General features: G+C 50.9%; 1 long non-coding RNA gene across 1 annotated transcript; it reads left to right on the forward strand.

The window, feature by feature from the left end:
* Positions 1-8,438: 8,438 nt before the first annotated feature.
* Gm45181 lies at positions 8,439-11,015 on the forward strand. The gene is made up of 3 exons (XR_003946908.1): positions 8,439-8,549; positions 10,056-10,171; positions 10,687-11,015. It is a non-coding gene; the product is annotated as a predicted gene 45181 (long non-coding RNA).
* The last annotated feature ends 7,543 nt before the right edge of the window (positions 11,016-18,558 follow it).

The following is an 18,558-nucleotide window of genomic DNA, read 5'->3' on the forward strand; positions in this document are numbered from 1 at the left end:
AAAAATGAGATGGTTTGAGCACTGTGAAGGAAGGCAGACCTGGAGAGGTGAGGGTGGAGAGGAGCAGGCTGATGTAAGTAGCCTGCCCCAACACCTGAAGCCATGGTGAAGTCCCCACCCATGCAGCTGCTGAGGGCCACAGCTGGGTCCCTGGCCACGCAATGGTGTGGATGAGGGAGGGTCCAGCATCCAGTGGTCTTCCCAGGGTGGAAACAGGCCTGTCACGGTTACATGCAAGTGGAAGGCCTCTGGTGATCACAGAGTGTAGCAAAGATTACAGGATGAAACAGAGATGCCTTTGGCAGAGCTCACCGACCACAGTACTTCCAGAGCCTGGGTACCAGGCTCAGCCTTGAGCGCAGGTCATCAAAGCTTCTTCCTCTACTACCATGACCCACTTTCCCTCAGAGATAGGCTCCTCCCACCTGGAGTCCCCCATCGGTGTAGGGCAACTCTTCTGGCCAAAGGAGTAAATGTGACCCAAAACAAGCCTGGAGTTTCTGGGTCTCAGTAATTGGCCAGAGATGGTGATATAGCCCATTCCTGGCCAATGACACTCTTGCTTCAGAACTCTGGAATTCTGCTGCCCTGGCAAGAAATGGGGCTTCTCACGGTGTCACTACCTATGTGCACAAAGAGAGAGGCAGGGAGGAAGTCAGTGGAGCACACCATGGTGTGAGGGGGTAGGATACAAGCCTGATCCAATGCATTTTGCCTAAATCCACTTTGAGTCATGTCTCCTGTCTCTGACCAACATTACTCTTAGGTATGGAGAAGTTAACTCAAATCCCAGTGGCCTCTGCCTGGCATGCCCATCAGGGCTGCCACTGGTCTTCCACATGGCAGCCGGCTGTGCCTCTCTCCCCAGGCTGCTCAGAGTGAGGGGTGTAATTTATGGTAGGAAGCTCTTAACAGCATGGGTGCTTTGGGAGAGCCTGTGACAATAGGCATAAAGCCGGCATTTAACCAGTGTGAATGGAGCCTAGATTTACTGTCTGGGCCAGACGGGATTTTTGTCCACAAGTCATCTCGGAGTACATTGACCACTAAAGGCTTCAACAGAAGACGAGGACCAAACAAAGGAAGTCAATTTTAAAAGGAACTTTGTCAAGGAGGTTTAGATGTCCACCAGATAGAAAAGGCGCGGCTGTCCTCTCCGGTGACAGCCGACCTGCCCAGTTGCAGCAGATCAGAGGGAGATGCTAATGAAGTCGTTTGAATGCCATTTGATGGACCTAGAGAATAGGACCCATGTCCCCAATCCTGCAGCAAGGTGAAGGGATCAAAGAAGGTGGTGGCCTTTGGGTTTGCTGCAGGGACAAGGCACCATTGTCCCAGCTGCCTTTTGCAGCTACGAAGTGTTTTTAGATACAGTGTTTACCAACAGAGAAGTGTGTTTTTAGATTGTGTTTACCAATGGAGACGCACAGCCCTGCTGGCCCAGTCCCACAGAGTTTATGACCAGGAACAAACTTCTTAGAAGGGAAAAGAAAACAACTCTTTTGGAGCAAGCTGGGAAAGGCCTGTTCAAGAGCCTCAGCACTGCAGGGCTGGGCTCAGCCTAACAGGGGGGAGGGGCACACAGCAGCCTGGCAAAACAGAAGGCCTGGCCTGGCACACACAAGGATCTTGCCTTTCCAGAACAATCAGAAAGAGAAGGAGGCTTGACCGTGCTCAGAGTCCCCTGACAGCTCTCAGTGTGGCTTGTCACACTCCTGTCTTCTTATGACAATCCCCTTCCCCTCTTGGGCCCCTTCTCCCCCGAGTTCACAGGCTGCAGACTCTGAGAAACTGCAATGCTCAACTTGAGTAGTAGAGACTATTTAGGGGCTGCTATCCTTGAACTGGCTCCCTGGCCAGTGGTTGGGGCCATTTCCTCTGAGCCTCCATGATAGCCTCCAGCCTCAGAGCTCACCTCAGGCCCTGAACTCAAGTCCCTAACTGCCAGATCCCTTGGCCAGGGTCCCTATTCTGTCTCACTCCTGTGTGGCTCTTTTTCTGCAGGCAGAGCCCTCACCTTGACAGATCCCTGGTCTCCTTCAGCCTGATCTACCCTGTATTCACTGCTGTGGGTAGGCAGGCTCTTTGCCTGACCTCTGTCTGTCTCAGTACCTCTCCCAGCATGCTTTCGATCAGGGCTGATCTGTTCAGAAACGAGAGCCCGGAGCCACAGCTCAGTTGCTAGGCATAGTTAAGATAGGCATGTTCTTGGGACACACATCCCAGGGGTGTGGAGCAAGGCAGAGATGTAGAAGCTCTGGTCACATCCTGAAAGGAAAGTCAGGAAAAGTAGATGTCTCCTCTCCCTGCCAGGACCTGGGACTCAGGGTCTTCCCAACCTTGCTGTTGGGTGTCTATAATTTGGGGATATTGTGGCAGCCTGGGAGGCAGGCTTATCCCCAAAAAGGCTGTATTCACATCCAAGGGCTGTCACAGCAGGCAGCCATAAGTCTAGGGTAGGTCACAGTGAGAATAATTCTCATAGAGTTCTGGGAGCAGAAATCTGAATCAAGGTTGGGAAGGTGGGCTTTTCTGCCCAAGTGCCCCAGGAACTGGAGAGAAACTGATCAACATCAAGGAAGGTGCTCCTGGCCCAGGGCAGCACAGGGGCAGGTAGGCTGCAGCCTGAGACTGTTGTTGGTCTGATAAAAGGAATTAACATAAAAGATGACAAAGAGGTCATTTAAAAACTTTTATTAGCAGAGACCTTCCCCCGAACTTAATAGGAACAAGGAAAAGAATGGCTAGCTTGGTTAGGTTAAGGCAGTGTGGGGTAGAAGGCATCCTAACTGACCCTGGGAAGATAAGGTGGTGGCACCATGGGTCCATATGAGGGTCCCTGCTGTGACAGATTGCCCTAACCCTTCCATAGTCCACAACCCCACCAGGCCATGGTAACAGACACCTTAGTCCTCTCCACAGCCATGCAGAAAGGCCATTTTCCATGCTATTACCACCTGCACCATAACCATAACTCAGTGTTATAAAGAACAACCCTTCGAGGCATCTTCTCCTCTCAGTGTCCCTGTCTTCCCACAGCCTGCTGCTCTGCAGTTAGCATGGGTCTGGACGACCTATTTGCTTATTTACTGAACTCCAACTCTTTGAACAGCATAAACTCTCAGACCGTAGCAGTGAACAAAGTGGGCATGATCTCAGACTCCGAGGAGCTCACACATGATTTAGGGCAAGGCAAAGAACACTCAAGTAACAAATACACAGCAAGCCCATGCCAAGGAGAGCAGCACCTGAAGCAACTTCTCCATCCTAGCTCCTCCAGGAAGCCTGTAGCAAGACAGAAACATACATGTGTGAGAAGCTAATCACACTTCACACTGGATACAATAAGGAAATCCCCAGCCTGGCACATGTCAATGAAACATCACTGAAGTGATGCAGAGTGGATGGAAAGAGCAAGGAAGCTGGCAATGAGTAACAACAGGTGAAGAAACCTGGAAAAAAGATAAGTTGTTGCAAATACCAAGAACCAGACAGGAGTTGGCACTACAGACACTGCAGCACCAAACTACTAAACCAAGCACCAAGCTAACCCAATGCTCTGGCACCTTGTGTGATCTTGATACAGCTTTTTTTTTCTTTCTTTCTTTCTTTCTTTTTTTTTTTTTTAAAGCACAACTTGGATAGATTGGAAACTTTATTAGGGAAATGAAATCCACAAGTTAATAACTGCTCCCACTCAAAATCTCCAGGTGCCAATATTTCACTGGAGAATTTTCACCAACGTTTACAGAAGTGTTAGCACAATAGTCTACAGAATCTCTGCCAGAAAACAAAAGAAGGAGCTATCTACCTGTACATTATAGGTATTCTGTGTCATTCTGGTCCCAAACCAAAGGCAGCACAGGGGAGGGGGGTAGGGGAGAGGAGAGAGGAGGGAGGACACTCATAGACCAATGGCCCTTACAAACTTCTCACAAGTTTGTCTCTAATCATCAGGTCCTGGCATCCTTCCACAGGGGACTGACCAGTACACTGTGGCATAGAATTTTAGTTAGCAAGGAAACGAAAGAAACTGTCAGACATCCAACCACATAATGCATTTCCAAAGAGTTATATTGAATTAAGGCTAACCGGCCTTCCCTGGACTAGGAGACGATGACCACCAACCACCTGGGACTTCTCTGAATATCTTATTAATAATATTCCAATTCTGGAAACAACTCAGATGGCCAAGTAAATAAATAAAAAAAATTAAAAACCAGAAAATACTGAGACCCTGCTCAGCAACTTCTACATAATGTTCCCCTGACTCCAGGGGAAGAGGGGTTGGCTGGGAGGTTATGTTTTCTGGGACAGCATCTCATGTAGCCCAGGCCAACCTTGAACTTGCTATGTAGTTGGGGGATGGCCTTTATTTTAACCCCCTACCTCTACCTCCCAAGTGATGAGATTACAGGTGTGTCATACCACACCTGGCAAGGAAGGCAATTTCCAATAGTTCTCAGTTGATGAATGAGTCACCCAGAGAGATGGGAGAAGCTAAGCCCAGACCAGGGTCCACGTACTCAGTCACTAAAGAAGTACCGATTTCAGGGCCCAGGAAGTTCCAGAGAGTGATGGCTGGGTAGGAACTCCCCCCAGCTACTGGGTAATGCCACAACCACCCCCAGGCTGCAGAGGCACAAGCCTCCCACTTGCAGGAATGCCTGGGCTCATGCAGGCTCTGCTTGAGCTAGTGAGCTCTAATGAAGGCAGAGCCAGGCTGGAGAAGCCCAGCCTTCCAGGGCCCTGGATAGGCACCCTGCGGAGAGATGATCCTGGGAAGGTGAGTGAAAGCCAATCCTGGTGGGAAAAGAAATCCAGGCAGAGGCCGCAGGCTGTGCTCAGCTGGCACAGAGCTGGTGGTTAATAACTGCCTCCAGAGTGTCAGCTAATTCCCAGGGCAGGGAGCCACTCTGAGGCTGGGTTCCATTCCCAAGGGGCTGCATGTGGATTTCCTCACAGGGTGATTCACAGCCATACTTGGAATAGCTGACAGCACACCTCTCACCTGGGGAGGAGGAGTGTGATAAAGATGCCCCGCTTAGGGCTGCCATCTCTCAGGTGGTTCTGGGAGTCTTTGCTCATCAGTCTCTACTGTAAATGCTTCTCTGATGAAAGCTGAGAGATGCATTAGTCTTTGGGTATGATGATAAGTCACTACAACTAGGGTTTATGACTGGCCTAGCCACAGGTTCTTAGCCCTAACAATGGTGCCAGGTCTCGGCTCCGCCTCGTGAAGTGAGCCTTAACTCCAATCAGAAAGTGGTTGGTTACTCTCAGGACACTTCTGCCACTGTACCAATGGGCATGGCTTCCCAGGTCCATAGTTACTGTAGCTCTCAGAATCACAGCTGGATAAGATTGGAGATTCACCTTCTCCTCCAGTGTGTACATAGAACCTGCCAGCAATGTGAAAGCTAGCTGGTAGGGGTCACACCTTCCAGGTCAGTACCACCTTGATTTCTCCATATTTTATGACTCAAGCACATGGTGTCTCCAGCAACATAGTCTTACTGTCAAGTTCTAGAGAGTATCCAAGAGCAGTGGCAGCAGCCTGTAATGTTCAGAGATTGATGGAGCCCCACTGACCAACAGCAGCAAAAGAAGTAACTCATTCCTGGCTCGGAGGAATTATCCTGTGGTATCTGGTAAGGACATGCCTCCTCCCATTCTGGGGTCACTCCAGTTAAATTCATCTTATATGTGCATATGCATATTACTTTAGGAAGTTCCTATAGCAGTAGGTTTCCATGTGGGTCAATCATCCCTCCCCATACTCCCTCCTCTATCCTATCCCCCCACCCCAGGCTTTAAGGCAGCATCAGAAGAGGAGGAGGTAAAATTGGAGTCAGAGGTGATGAATGACTACATGGAAATATTGTATTCTGTATATGAGGGCTCCATGCACAGCCTCTTGTCCTAGGCCTCCATTCTCTGACGCAGTGACACCAGCGAGGTCAGTGAGTTTCCTCAGATCACACAGCACAGACTGGGCACGGGATGGTGCTCTATTGTGTGCAAAGGTTCCCACTGAGACCGGGCCTGGGGAGAGCAGCTGTGAGGCAGGGACATCATTACAGATGCTTCTCTCCTAGAGGCATCCTTCTGAGCAGACATAGAAATCCAGCCGATGGCTGCAAAGGTTTGTTTCCTTTAACGTGTGTAAAAACGCCTCTTCCAAGGGTGTGGTGCAAGTGGAGTATTTGAGAGGTGGTAGCCCTCATGGATGGCATTCTTGCCCTTACAGAAGAGCCCCCAAAACGTCCCTGCCCCTCTAGACAATGAAGACACAGGGAGAAGGCATACCTGTGAACCAGCAAGTGCCTCTCACCAGGTTCCAAAGCTATAGGCACCAATCTACTAAGCTCCTTGTACAAACACCAGGTGTGCTGAATGCCAAACCAGCAGGAGGCCATGCACAGGATGAGTGAGAGTGGTCCTGAGCCTCTGTCCTCTCCTCCCTTAGCTGTCAGCTCTCTGAGCAGGTAGATTCCTTGGCAGAACCCATGAGAGGCTGAACAGTTCCTGGCACCCTCTTTGACTTCCAGGGCTGCCTGGACAAGGGCTTTGAAGAAATAACAGGGTTAGCCACTGATCACTAGGAAAACCAGTGAGCCTTCCTCTCTTCTGTGCCTCAGTTTCCCATCTGTGTAGGAGGGGAGGACTGAATTGATCCAGTTCTGCAGCAAAGTCCCACAGATGATGCCCAGCTCTTCCCAGTGGGAGCTAGACCCTGCGCTAGAGGGTGCTGCTGGACTCTGAGACAAACCCTTGTGAATGGGCAAGAAGCCTGTGATTGGGCTAGCCCTTTGATCAACCTGGGCAGAGGAATCATCTGCAGGCCCAGGCATGGTCCTGGATGAGTCTCCCACCCTGAGGGGCCTCCCCTCCCTCCTTGACTCCCCCTGTGCTGGAGGGAGGTTCTGTGTACCCAGTGACCCTTCTAGGCTTAGCCCAGTGCTGACTCTGACAGCTTGTGAGACCACAGTGGGACACAGGTCCATAGAGCCCAGTCACCCATGGGTTAGCAATCTCCAGGAGGCTTCTGCCACTCTGTGCAGCTTGTCTTCATAGCCCAAGCCCCTGGCCAGGGCACAGAGGGCTGATCCTTAGGCACAGGCCAACCCCAGCTCTTGTTTGCTTGTTTTTTGAGACAGGGTTTCTCTGTGTAGCCCTGGCTGTCCTGAAACGAACTCTGTAGACTAGGCTGGCCTCGGACTCAGAAATCTGCCTGCCTCTGCCTCCCAAGTGCTGGGATTAAAGGTGGCACCACCACTGCCCGGCCCAACCCCAGCTCTTGACTCCCCTGATACATTATTTTGTTCAAGCTTCCCCTCTTCCTGGGCCTCAGTTTCCCCATTTTTAAGATAGATCTGGGACTTAAATCTTGTTCCTAAAGGTGACATGTCTCCACGTAAGCAGGCAAACAACAGGAAATTTTAACTAAAAAATGGTTGATGAGAAGGAAGAGAGGAGGGGTGGGAAGGTGAAGGGAAGAGGGTGGAAAACCCAGAAAGTAGAGAGTAAGAGAAACACGGTACACTTGCTTAATGTGGGCAATGCCCGGTGCCATCCTGAGTGGGGGCGGAGCAGGTAAGATGTGTTCCAGGACCCTAGCCCCGTCTAAACAGCAGGAGCCATGTCTGTTCTGGGATCCTCTAGCCCCCCCCCCAAGTGCCCACAGACAGGCATTCCACCCAGCAAGGCACTCGTTGGAATTCAGCCCTTGTTCCTATTGGAAAGTTTTTATCATCTTTAAATCTGATTCCAGGAGTCTCAAAGACCACGGTTTAGGCTGCGTGACTCACAAACCGTGGGCAGGGAATGTTGTTGGGGCTTGAGTTTGGGCAGGCAAGGATTCCCAAAGGTGGGTGGGTTTCTTGAAACCTCTCAGAGGTCTCTGTTTCATAAGCAGGTAGCCAAGGCAAGGCAGACAGTCTCAAACACCATTAATCCAACATCACGCCCTGCTATCCTGCCTGTCCCCTCCTGGTGACCAAGTTGTTTCCTTGGCTTCCTATCAAGAAGCTATAGAGCCATTGATTCTCTTGGCCACTTCTAAGGTCAAAACATGCTGAGAAGCCTTGGGGACAGGGGCCGGAAAGTAGTAATGGGCACCAGGCTCCAGAAGTGCAGTCAACCACTCCAGGGTTCTTATGGATAACCAAGTTAGTAGTGAGAGCTGCTACCGCTCCAGTCCAACAAGTTCCCCACAGGCCATGTCTGCGGCAAAGGCCTGACACATCACACCAGTTTGCCACCCACAAGGACGCTTCATGCACACATCCTCACACCAATTTTACAGATGAGAAAACTGAGGCTGAGAGGGGTGAGATAATATGCCCAAAATATGAAAGTCGGGATTTGAATTCACATCCGTCTATTCCTGGCACCTGTCCCTTACCATTCCTCTGCCTCCTCAGCTTGTTGCCAGAACTTACTGTCAACCCCGCAGATGTCACCATAAAGAAGAGAGTGAGGACAAGTGTAAGCCAAGTCCTGAGTGATGAACGACTGGATGGATAGATGGACTGTTGGAATAGTGGGTAAGTGAGGGAGTAGACACAGACATGAATAAAGCAAATGAATGAGTGAATGGGTGAATGAATGAAGGACTCTGACTCGAAACTGAATGACTGCATTTTCCTGGACTATATTCCCACTTGTTTTAAGTTGGCAGAATTTTGAAAATGTCTCCATGGGCTTTGGGGTCAGCCTGAGTCTCAGAAAAGAGCTTGTTCTGTCAGCACCGATGGGGAAGAGGACCAGACACGGGGACCAAAGAGAGTCGGTCAGGTAGCAGAGCATAAGCAAAGTCAATATGTCACTACTGCAGGCTTCTGGGGCCACTGTGTAGCCGGTGCCTCAAATGTCTGCCGAAGAGACAGAAAAAGGAGTGTTCCAGCCAAGTCCCCATAGCCTGGGGAGTCAGTGCCTTCATACTAAGCTGTGCATGACACAGACCTGCAGAGCACCTCCTAGAGCTGCCTCAGCAAAGACTCAGAGCAGTCAGGCAGAGGCCTGTGACACAAGGAGTTAGGAAAGGGCCACACAAAGGCAGGATGACACAATGTCAGGGAATATGGAGGTGTCCAACACGGTCTGTTAGCACATGTGTTTTGTTTAGTCACAGAAAATGTAAGGGCCTTAGGAAGCAGAGAGTGAGATGTGTGGAAAGATGGGCAGAGGGATGGAGGGAAGGATGCATGGATGATTGGCGGATGGATAGATGATGGATGGGTGGATGGAGAGATGAATAACCATATGTACAAAATGATGGTTGGACAGATGGATGGATGGTAGCTAGATGGGTAAATGGATGTGTGGACAGAAAGATAGACTGATGAGCAGATGGCTATATGATATGCATGTGTGGATAAATAGATTTACACCCAAACACATATATGGATAAATGAACTTGGTAGATGGATGGATGGATGAATGGATGGCGGCTGGGTGGGTGGATTGCTGAGTAGATGGATGGGTAGGAGGGCACCCTGATCCTTCTGTTGCCAATAGTGTTGCTACCTCTGTACTGGAAATATGGCCAACAAACAAAAGGAGACCCTGAGCCAGGCTGGAGCTGGAGAGCCAACCAGCTACCCTGAGACAAGCTCTATGTGGGGATCTGATGTGTGGGGAGGATGAGAGGTGGGTGGTGGCTCCCAGCCAGAACACACAAGCAGCCTCCTAATGGCCCTCCAGGGAAGCCATCCAGCTCTGGAGCCTGTGAGCTAGGTCTCAGTCCTGGCTGCCTTTCCTCCTGGGCTGACTGAACAGCACAGGGCAAGGCATTCTGCAGGTCTTGGCTGCATAGACAGGTTGGGGTGGGTGGGAGCTCCCACCCTTGGCTCTCTTTGCTGTCAGTGCCCTAGAGGACCATTGCATCCTGTGGTAAACCTAAGTTACATAGCCAGGCCTCAGAGGCAGAAAGGTCTCTAAGTTCTCATGGTTCCAGACCAGGTGTCCAGTGGCACTGGCGGAATTCATGAGCCAATCAATGGAATCTGGAGTCCCAGCTGTGTCCTGACACGGCACGTGTTCTCTCGGAGGAACCTGGAGGCCTGTACTGAGACTTGCTCTTCCTGTGCTCTGGGAGCACTTCCAGATGCTATCTGTGGGCACAAGGACCAGGGGGCCAGAATCCAGGATGTTCTTCAAAAATGAGGTGAGCTACCCAGTTCCGTGTGGACTATGCCAAGGATACCTGTTACCTGAAGACATTCCAAGAGGAACAACATCTGTTCTCCAGTAAAATGGGAAGGCAAGGAGAGAGGGAAAGGACAGAGAGGGGGGGAAGGGGAAGGGGAAAGGGAAGAAGAATGGAGGGAAGGAGAGAAGAAAGTGGCTAGTAGTAAGTAGTTTGATGGACAGATGATGGATGGATAGATGGATGAGTAGTTGAGTAGAGAAAAAGGTTTGTTTGGCTAGACAGTTGGATATAACTGCTTGTTGGTTGGTTGGTTGGTTGGTTGGATGGATGGTTGATAAGTTGATTGATAAAATAACCCTTAAGTTAGCAAATGGCTAGCTTGAATCATGGTCAACCCAGCAACTGAGACAGTGGCAGGCTTTAGCTGCACCTGCACACCAGCCTCTGGGCTCACCCTTTCCCAGGACAAATGGAAACATTGTTGCTTTACTGTTCTCATCTAATCCAATGTTTTCTTTGAATTGAACTAGGGGTAGAGCCTGCCCAGTATGCTCAAAACCTTGGATTCCGTCCCCAGAACTGGAGGAGAACCTGATTTCAGTGATCTCAAGTATCCACAAAACAAAGTCCAAGGGCCTCCCACAGTCACTCAAATCTCCATGTACTGTGAGTCCCTGTCCCTTGCCCACCAGCCCCTTCTGCCGCCCTCTCCCCTGCTGAGCTGGGTGTCTTCCCCTCTGTTCATGTGTGTTTAAGTCTTGTTTGCAGAACAAAATACATCTGAGTTCCAGATCAGCCTGATCTCTGATCTTTGCAGCAAATTTCAGGACAATCAGAGCTACAGAGCTACACAGAGAGACTTTGTCTCATAAAGATGAATGAGGAGAGAGAGAAGGAGGACGAAGAAGAGGAGGAGGAGGAACAAGAGGAGGAGGAGGAAGAGGAAGAAGAGGGGCCTCCACATGTTCATACACAAACATGCACACCTGCACATATGCATGCATACATGTAAATCAGCATACCGAGCTCTGTGCACAGTTGGCTTCCATCTGTTTGTTTCCTGGATCTCTATGCACAGAAAACTGGAAGGAGAGATGACCAAACACTGAAGGTGATTGCCACCCAAGTGTGCCAGTCTGGACTGGTGCCTCCCTCCTTCAAAGCCACACAGTCAAAGAGCAGAGACAGAGAGGGGGATGGCACCAGCTGCCAAGCGAGGAAAGGCTTTGGCCTCAGTCCTGAGAGCCCCAGCACTCTGGCAATGAGAACAGGACCGCCACAGAGTCTGCAGACCCTCCCTCAGCCTTGGCACTGCAGCAGGGGACAAAGCACGGGCACAGAGGAGTAGGATCTGAGGCCAGCTTCCTGCACCTCTGAGTGGGATCCACAGGGATGGAGGACTGGGAGGGAGAAAACCCTCAGGAGATGATCACCCTGTCAGCCATGGAGACCGGGGTCCTAGAGCCCATGGTTAGTAAATCAGCATGTGTATGAGCTCCTAGACACAGCCTGACATGGACCTCACCACTGGTGGGGCACAGACAGAACAAATATTTCTCTAGACATCCTCCCTGATAGGGGAATACCTAAAGGCCCCTTTTTTCTTAAAACATCAATGTCCAGTTTTGACTTGGGTTGCCCAACAGTGGAGGGGAGAGAGGAAGGCGGAGAGCCATGACCTGCGCTTTCTGAAGCCACACATTGGGCTCCATCAGACCCTGGCTCACACTTGTGGCTACGTGAAGATTTATTGAAGCCATGGCATGGGCTCATTTCTTTTCCTTTAAATCATTTGCATCTGCCCTAGGAGCAATACAAAGAGCACACTTGGTAAACTGTATTTGGAATCTCTGCTTGTTACCAAAGAGGTGGCCCTGTGTTTGGTATCCTGTGTTAGGGTGGGGACAGGTTCTCTCTCTTCCCTTCTCTTTTCTTGACCAGAGAACATAAAAGCTGGAATTCCTCATTATGTTTTGGGACCCACGAAATGAGCAGGAAAACCCCTAAAAAAAGACAGATTCAGCACACGCTGTCAACAATTGCTTGGTCTCACCACTTGTCAAAAAAAAATGTTACTTAAAACTCAGACAATGAAATATCATTTTAAGCCATGCACTGGTGGTGCACGCCTTTAATCTTAGCACTTAGGAGGCAGAGGTAGGCAGATTTCTGAGTTCAAGGCCAGCTTGGTCTACAGAATGAGTTCCAGGACACCCAGGACTACACAAGAGAAACCCTATCTTGAAAAACAAAAACAAAAAAGTCGTTTAAAAAATTACCTCTGTTGCATTTATTTGTTGAGGGAGGGGCAAGCACAAATGGCTGTGCAGTACAGAGACAAGAGAGCCATGTGGCAAGTATCTGTGGCAAGGACCATGCATCGGGACACTGAAGCAGCACCATCCCTGGTCTCCTAGGGTGGCAACAGTATACTCTTACTGGGAGCAAGGTCATGGCAGACCATCTGTCCCTTGTTCTCAAGAAAAAATTCCCCATCTGGCCCAATTTACAGACTGGGGCACTGAGGCACATCAGTGGTGGCTCTTATAGGGAAGGAAGGTGGGAGGAGGCTTAGTCTGTTCCCATAGGCCTTTCTTCACAAAACAGTCTACCTCTCTGTCCCTGTTGGTCTACCAGGATGACCTCCTAAACCAGTCCCTCCGTCCCAGGCTTAGACAGACCCCGAGGAGTCCCATCTGGGCACCAGTCTTTTCCATTGCCTTGCTGTACTCCATGCCCAGACTCCCAGGAACTAAAATGGGCACCCAGGAGTTAAAGCATTGGGAGCTGGGACAAACTAAGGATCTCTTGAGACCATGGACCCCAGGCACCTTGCCGGTCCTGCTTTGAGCTCTTGACATGCCCCCTCCATCTTGAAGACATTGAGCAAGGCTTGACAAAGTCAAAGAAGCAGGGGGGAGGAATGGGGAAATGCCAGTGTGGATGGGGTAGGAAACTAGGGGGAAAGGTAGGGTAGGACAAAGAGTGGAACATCTGCTTGGTACCCATGTGGTGTTGACAGGCACCCACCCACACCAAGCATGGAAACACCATGGGCACTAAGTAATTCCAGATGCCTGAAGACCACTCCAGACCAAGGGGGAGAGAGAGCTGTGTCCTGGACATGCAGATGTTTCTGCAGATGACAGGAGGTGTTCCCTCTTTGGGCCTTCTTGTGAGGTATCCTGAGAAGGGAGGTGACTCTGGGCTCAGCCATGAACATAGGTCAGATTCACATTACAGGTCACCAGCAAGAAGCTTGTATACAGGAAGCACTCAATGCTTGTCTGCTGAACACAGGTGCACCAGAGGATGGTGGCTTATGTCTCTGAGTTGCTCCACAGCCAGCACCTCCCACAGTCCTGCCTGCGGGGCCTCTGTGCAGCCTCAGGAGCTGGAGGAAAGAAGCTGGCTCCTTCAGTAGCACCCCAGAGCTCAGTCAAGCCTAGCGCTACAGGAGTGTCAATCAAGCATACACGAAGGCTGTATTCCTGGAAGGACCTGGAGAGGCCTCTCTCGGTCTCCTCTCAGGTTCCAGGGGAGTCACTCACACCCAGAATTCTCGTGGGTCCCTCAGATGGAGTGAACCTCACCTTGGAACTAGGTGCCTGCAGCCAAAGTCCCCGTCTGGTGGGCCTCTGAATTTGTCTCTCTCCTCTCCTCTGAGCCTCAGTTTCCTCATCTGTGAATGAGAGGCCTGGTACTGTCCTGCCTACCTCACAGAGATGGCAGATCAGTATGAGATGAAAAGCTAGGGCAGGCATTTTCCTCCCTGGGGGGCTCCAGCCCCAACAAGGGTCTTAGCCATGGCTACTCTCCATCCTCACCTGTCTGTGAGAACAGGCTTTGGCTAGCAGCCTGCCGCAGCCTCCTGGGTTCTATACCTCTAGCACACAGTCAGAGCTCCACAGGATCTAGTCTCATACAACTGCTACCTTTGTCCAGTATGCTTTGACCTCGGACTGATAGGTTTCTGAGGTTTCCATGGAAGCCCAGAGTTCCAGAAACTTGCCTCTTCCTTCCCCACTTCAGGAAGGCATCTGAGAGGAGGCCTAGGAGGAGGGCTTTCCCACATCCCAAGCTAAGGGTAGCACCTTGCTGCCTCTCATCTTAGCTTCAGTGCCAAAGTTGCCAGAACTTTCTGTGAGTCCTGCTCTAAAAAAAAAAAGAAAGAAAGAAAGAAAGAAAGAAAGAAAGAAAGAAAAGGATTCTTAATCATAAGGACCCCCCTGAGGGGGAGGGGCAAGAGGGAGAGAAGGAAGGAGAAAGTGGAAGAGAGAGGGAAGAAAGAGAAGGAGGGGGAAGGGAGGGAGGGAGGAAGGATTGATAGGAGGCAAGAAGTAAGGTAGAGGAAGAATGGAAAGAGGGAGGGAGGGAGGGAGGGAGGGAGGGAGGGAGGGAGGGAGGGAGGGAGGGAGGGAGGGAGGGAAGAAAAGGCAGCTGGGGCCCAGGGTGCAGGCAGGCCACCCTCATTGCGCACAGCCACGCCATGGAAGCTTTCTCCCAACACTCTGCCCTTGGCGAGTCTCTGCTGAGCAGACCGCCATCCACATCAGTATTCATGACATCTGTCTGCCTCTATGGCTCCCCAAGAGGAGCCTCCCCAGTACAGCCAGCCTCGCCCCTCTGCCGAGCTTTCTTTCCCCTTCAAAACAGATTGTAGGACAGATGACCGCATTGTTTGTCCCATTTCCATCTGAAAACTCCCCTCCGTGTTGGCCACTGGGCGCCCCTATTAAGGGCTAGGCAGTGCAGGGCCACGTGGGGTGGCCCTGCCCAGCCTCTGTCTCCTGCCCCCTGGGGCCTTTCCATCGGAAGAGGGAAAAGGGCCGGAGAGACAAAGGTGGGACATAAATTAAACCCCAGCTTTTTAAGTTCAAACCGAATTTTCTTTATTTTTTTTCCACAGCTGTCAGAGGAGCCGGTTAGAACTCCAGTAATGCATGTTTAATGTATTAAGAGAAAGGGAAGAAGAAAAGCCGGCGTCCACCCCGAATGTTATGTCCACAGACTTGCATCGGGGACATTAGTTCGGGCCAATGAACTCTGAGTCAAGTGTGGAGCCGTGGACAGGGGCCAGGGACCCCCGCCGGCGGCTGTCATATCTACTGAAAGCTCACGCATCATAACTGTGCCGCGGGACAGGATGGGGACAAACGTCTCACAGCCCCAGAGGCCGCCACCAAGCAGTCCCCCCCCTCAAGTCTGTTTGGAGCCAACCTGTTGCTGTCATGGTGCAGGCCAGACCCACCTCCCACCTGACCCCAGGCAAACATCAGCCCTCTTTAGCTCTTCCAGTGCCACCCTTCATTTTGGGGAATAGCCCCTCTCCCAGGCCTGAGAAAATAGGACTGAAGGTCAGGTTTGGAATGAAACTGCGTAAGCAAAGAACAGGAAAAGAACACTACAGCTGGAGGCTGGGACCCCTGTACCCCCGTGGTGTAGCCTAAAATGAGCAGAGAAGAGATGGGACCTCTGGCAAGTGGCATGGCACCTCCATGACAAATACATACTGTCATCGGTATCCTGAAGTACAGGCTTGGAGAACAGAAGAGAAAGGAGAACAACCTCTAGTTTGGGTAAAGGGGACATTCCAGGCCATCAGACCTCACCAAACCCGCAGCCCACTAAGCCCTACAGAAGAAACAAAGGTCTGATTAGAGGGAGCCTCCTCCCTCCACTGCGGATTCAGTACCACTCCTAGTGAGACAGGATTGCTCTCTGTAGCTATGAACTCCTGGCAATCCTTCTGACTCAGCCTCCTGAGTGCTGAGACAACAGGGGCATACTCCACATCCAGTTTCTGGTTTGTGCAGTACTAAAGATGAAACCCAGGTCCTCATGCACACTAGGCTCTCTACCACCTGAGTCACCGTCAGCACTAAGGCCACCATTGTTAATAGTCAGCCCCATGGGGACTCTGAGTCTTCATTTTCATGGGGCTGGGGTCCTGACTGGTTGCAGTCCAACTTGTTTTATTTATGTAAGTCATATGTGCCCCACTCCCTCAAATCCCTCCTCAAGACACCTTAGCAAATAGCTTGGGCTAGCAGGCAGGCACGATGGAGAGACAGCGACCCCAAAGGAAAGATCTCGGGTGAATACAGCACATACTCAGAGTCCTAGGAAGGAGGACTGTGGAGACAGGAGCATTAGCTTGGCCCTGCATTTATACACGCTTCACAGAGTAGGTGAGACGGCCATAGTCACAGGCATCTACAGGCCAACTGAACCCAAGAACTCAAATTCTGTTCTCCTGCCCTGGAGGAAGAGGACAGGGGAAAGCCAGAGCCTCTACTGGAGACCAGCTGGAATACAGCAGAAGCCAGAGCCACTGTGGAAGCCACTGAAGGAAAGTGGCTGAGCCACCACAGCTTTCACGGGCCTCTAGTCTGGCACCTGAGGGGTGGGGGTGCTGGGGACAGGGGTAGCATTTGGCACTACGAGCTCTGTGCTCTGGCTTCAGGAGGCATGGTGGGGGTCGGGGGTGACACACAGGCTGAATGCAGACAGCCAGTCCCCCCCCCACCTGATGGATCTTGCTTTTCTTTTTTGTTTGTTTGTTTTTGGGTTTTTTGTTTGTTTGTTTGTTTGTTTTTGTTTTTCGAGACAGGGTTTCTCTGTGTAGCCCTGGCTGTCCTGGAACTCACTCTGTAGACCAGGCTGGCCTCAAACTCAGAAATTCGCCTGCCTCTGCCTCCCAAGTGCTGGGACTAAAGGCGTGTGCCATCACACCCAGCAGATCTTGCTTTTTAATGAAATGCCACACTAGTGCGGAACGCTATGTAAATGGCCAAGCACTCCCATGCTTCTAACAACTGGCACTGATCTTATGCACAGCACCATTGGAAACAGTCCCTATGTCCTGCTAATCTGGCCATTTTACAAAGAAGGAAGGAGGCTGGGGAGGGGCAGGCTTAGACTGTACCTGACTGCCATTCTTCCTCCCATGGCAAGGAGGTGGCGTGTCTGACTAGTACACATTGTGTTGATTTTGTACAATCAAGGGATGATCAGACAAGCCAGTGATATGGCTCAGTTGGTAGAGCTGTTGCCTACTGAACAAAGGTTCCCCCCAGTACTGTATAACCTACTGAACAAAGGTTCCCCCAGCACTGTATAACTGGATGTGATGGCCTATTCCTGTAATCCCAGCACTTCAGAGGTGGAGACAGGAGGATCAAGATGATCTTGAGCTACCTGTAAATTCAAGGCCAATCTGGATTACATTAAGACACTGACAAAAAGGGGGTGGGTAGGGAGATGGCCCATGGATAAAACACTTGCTATGAGGCATGAGGATGTGGGTTTACTCTTTGACACCCACATAAAAGCTGTGCATGGTTACATGTTCCTACCATCCCAGCCCTGAGAAGGCAGAGGCAGGAGAATTCCAGGGGTTTGCTGGCTAGCCAGACTGACTAATGGGTAAGTTCTATGTCAGTGAGAGACCCTGACTCAACAAACAAAATTGGAGGGCAATTGAGGAAGACAGCTGACATCAGCCTTCAGTGTGTGCATGTGCACACGCAAGCACACACATACACAGAGAGAGAGAGAGAGAGAGAGAGAGAGAGAGAGATCAGCTCCTATGCACATTCATTCATACACAGGTGCACATACATAGACACAGGTATGGACATAAAATATGTTTATGTACAATGTATTTGTGTATCTTAGACACACACACACACACACACGGCCCAGCTTCCCCCAGAACAGGACCTCCAATGGTATCTTTAGCATGTTTTTTTCTCTAAGACCAGATCTTTAAGCTGCAGAAAGAAAAGCCAAGCTTGACCCTCTAGCCCTAAGCTTATGCTCCCACAGGAACTCCACTCAAACCCTACTCATGTCCATCCACCCCAGGACCAAGTCTGTCCACTCCAGGACAGGTCTGGCTATGAAGTTTGTAGCAGAGACTTCATGCCTGAGACAGCTCAGTGTTCATGACTTTTCTCATTGATAATTTTTGGGGTGAGACGCAGGACTGGCTTGAATCAGCAAACCTGAAGCAAGCCCGTGGATTCCATTCTGTCTTTTCAGAGGAGAGGCCCAGCTCAAGGCTTTTTTGCCTTGTGCTGACCAGTGCCCTGCCTCCAAGCTGGACCCCCATGAAGGCACCTCCATGCCCTGAGACAATAGCAGCACCTGCCAGGCCATGCTGTCCCCTGGGAGCCCTGGCCCGTGCCGGAGGCCTACGCCTGGCATGAGGCCCCATTGTTCCCTCCCTCCCTCTCTGGGGCTCTTCCATGAAGTGACAGGGCAGCCCCCAAGGTCACCTCCAGGGCACTTATGAGGGGCTCCTGGGCATCTGTCTCAGGCAGTAAGCAGCAGGAGGGAGCTAGCAGGCCATTGTTTGAGTCCAGAGCCACCCCCACTCAGCAGGAGAGGGGCCCATT

Source organism: Mus musculus, chromosome 7, assembly GCF_000001635.26.
Source record: "Mus musculus strain C57BL/6J chromosome 7, GRCm38.p6 C57BL/6J".
In the NCBI taxonomy this organism is placed as follows: domain Eukaryota; kingdom Metazoa; phylum Chordata; class Mammalia; order Rodentia; family Muridae; genus Mus; species Mus musculus.